The sequence below is a fragment of the Octopus bimaculoides genome, chromosome 2, assembly GCF_001194135.2.
Source record: "Octopus bimaculoides isolate UCB-OBI-ISO-001 chromosome 2, ASM119413v2, whole genome shotgun sequence".
NCBI classification, from domain to species: domain Eukaryota; kingdom Metazoa; phylum Mollusca; class Cephalopoda; order Octopoda; family Octopodidae; genus Octopus; species Octopus bimaculoides.
In genome coordinates this window covers 86,551,366-86,553,038 of record NC_068982.1, presented here as the reverse complement: position 1 = coordinate 86,553,038, position 1,673 = coordinate 86,551,366, and the positions used below count along the sequence as shown (strand labels likewise).

At 35.7% G+C, this 1,673-nt stretch overlaps 1 protein-coding gene across 3 annotated transcripts in view; it reads right to left on the bottom strand.

Moving 5' to 3' along the window:
- The window catches only part of LOC106868008 (sperm flagellar protein 1), a 50,899-nt gene that overhangs the window by 39,678 nt on the left and 9,548 nt on the right, over positions 1–1,673 (bottom strand). The window lies entirely within an intron of this gene.

Below are 1,673 nucleotides of genomic sequence, written 5' to 3'. Positions count from 1 at the left end.
GCAGTAATTATTACAACAAAATTTTATACAGAGTTACCCAAGGTTTCGCCTCCACAAAGCTAAAGCCTTGTTGACAGCTCGTCAGACTCTATATGAATACTAAATTTTAAAATATCTACGTCACAGACATGAAGAAATGCTCAGAATAAGAGGAATATGAAAAAATGTTAATGATTATGAGCCATTTCCTCTATATAGAGTCTGACAAACTGTCCACAAGGCTTTAGCTTTGTGGGTACAAAACCTTGTGTAACTCTATATAAAATTTTGTTGTAATATATATATATATATATATATATATATTTAGAAAAAATCATAAAATGACAGTATAAAACACTGATTGCTGATGAGAGTTTTCCTATTAAAATACAAGAAGCTTTATAAATGTGGAAAATTACTCTTGAAATTGGATTAAATTGGATGAATCTACTGAAGCAGATTATCAGACAGTGTATTTACTTGAACTGATTTATTTCAATTTTTACACAAATCTTCAATGTCATTGGCAGCAGTGGCAATGTCAAAGTAATTATTTGTAATGTCAATATATCTATCTGCAAAACCAGCAAACAGTTTTTTAATTTTTATTTATACATCTCAACAAATATCTCTTTACATTCTGAACTATTCTCTCATGCAGACTAACTTTGTGTTTTAACATTCTCAGTTAACTAAAATAAACACATTAATTATTTTGCCCAAAGCAGGAGGGCAATGTCTATAAGAATTGAGGTTGATTTAGACTAATAAAATTGGTGTAATTGATGTCTAGCTTGCACTTTTGCCTATAACAAAAATGAAGACATTGGAGAAAATCTAGTTGGTTTCAATTTTTGAAAGGAATGATTAATGAAGTCTTTAGTATGGAGTGGCATGGGATATAGAAACAGAAGCATTAATTGAGTTTGTATTCGGGTAGAATATAGCTTGCGAGTTTAAAGGAGCAGATACGATTTTAGTTATGTTGGATGCAAAGAGAAAACATAGCACATCACCATCATCAAACATCCACTTTACATGCTGACACAGGTTGGACAGTTTGAGTCAAGGACTACATCATACTCCATTGTCTGCTTTGGTATGGTTTCCATAGCTCAATGCCTTCCTAATGCCAACTACTTTACAGTGCATACAGTATGCTTTTTCGTACCACCAATACTATTCAGATCACAATGTAGCTTATAAGTCAACAAACCCAAGGAAAGAGGATGTTACATCTGTATGTTAGATTAGGGTTAAGGAGTGGGGGAAGAGGTTAGGATAGAGCAGGTTCTAGTTGTTGAAGAGCTATATATATATATTGCGCAACATGTCCCATCCTTCTAGAAGGATCAGAATTCCTTTTTAAAGAGAGACAAAAATTCAAAATCAAATCTGACTTTACTTGTGCCTCAGAAAACCTGATTTCATCATCATCATCATCGTCGTCGTCGTTTAACGTCTGCTTTCCATGCTAGCATGGGTTGGACGATTTGAGTGAGGTCTGGTGAAACCAGATGGCTACACCAGGCTCCAATCTGATTTGGCAGAGTTTCTACAGCTGGATGCCCTTCCTAACGCCAACCACTCAGAGAGTGTAGTGGGTGCTTTTACGTGCCACCGGCACAAAGGCCAGTCAGGCGGTACTGGCAACGGCCACGCTCAAAATGGTGTATTTTATGTGCCACACGCAC